The sequence below is a fragment of the Bufo gargarizans genome, chromosome 2, assembly GCF_014858855.1.
Source record: "Bufo gargarizans isolate SCDJY-AF-19 chromosome 2, ASM1485885v1, whole genome shotgun sequence".
NCBI classification, from domain to species: Eukaryota; Metazoa; Chordata; class Amphibia; order Anura; family Bufonidae; genus Bufo; species Bufo gargarizans.
The window spans coordinates 256,341,130-256,342,206 of NC_058081.1; the positions used below are offsets into that span (position 1 = coordinate 256,341,130).

The 1,077-nt window shown below is 46.1% G+C and overlaps 1 pseudogene; it reads left to right on the forward strand.

The window, feature by feature from the left end:
• The first annotated feature begins 351 nt into the window (after positions 1–351).
• On the forward strand, positions 352–530 carry LOC122929921 (annotated as a pseudogene).
• The last annotated feature ends 547 nt before the right edge of the window (positions 531–1,077 follow it).

Consider the following 1,077-nt stretch of genomic DNA (forward strand, 5'->3'; position numbering starts at 1 on the left):
AACGCCTGCTGTGGTTGGTTTTCCACCTCCTCAAAGCCACTTTCCTCCTCTGACTCCTCTTCTTCAGACTTCTCTCTCTGCGTTGCCGCAGGTCCAGCAATCAACGACGACAAGGCTGCTTCTGGTGGTGATGGCGACCACAACTCTTCCTCTTCATGCTCATCTACGGCCTGATCCAGCACTCTTCGCAGGGCACGCTCCAGAAAAAACACATATGGGATAAGGTCGATGATGTTGCCTTGGGTTTGACTGACCAGGTTTGTCACCTCCGCAAAAGGACGCATGAGCCTACAGCCATTGTGCATGAGCGTTCAGTAACGCGGCCAAAAAATACCCAGCTCCGCAAAGGCTGTCCTTTTTTTTTTTTATTGAAAAAAAATCTGTTCTTAACAGTTTAATTTCTGTTATGTCCCCTATCAGGGGACGTGTATGGAATAGATTTTAGGAACCGGGAGATGGAAAAAGATGCTTGGTTGGTCCTCCTACTTCCAATTTGGGGCACTGTGCATGCGCCGTGCAATGTACTGTGCCACCAGATATTAGTGGTGTGCTTAAGTAGTGCTATTCCTATCAGTTTAATCCCTGTTACGTCCCCTATCAGGGGACGTGTTTGGAATAGATTTTAGGAACCGGGAGATGGAAAAAGATGCTTGGTCAGTCCTCTTACTTCCAATTTGGGGTACTGCGCGTGCGCCGTGCAATGTACTATGCAATCCCAATATGAGTGGTATGTTAAGTAATAATATTCCTATCCGTTTAATCACTGTTACGTCCCCTATCAGGGGCCGGTCTATGGAATAGATTTTAGTAACCGGGAGATGGAAAAAGATGCTTGGTTGGTCCTCCTACTTCCAATTTAGGGCACTGCGCATGCGCTGTGCAATGTACTGTGCCACCAGATAGGAGTGGTGTGTTAAGTAGTACTATACCTATCAGTTTAATCCCTGTTACGTCCCATATCAGGAGACTTGTATGGAATAGATTTTAGACAACCGCAAAAAGTTGTCAATAGTTGACACACTCATGACAAATTGTATTCGTCTATGCGTCAATCTTGGTGTAGTGATGACTGTGCTC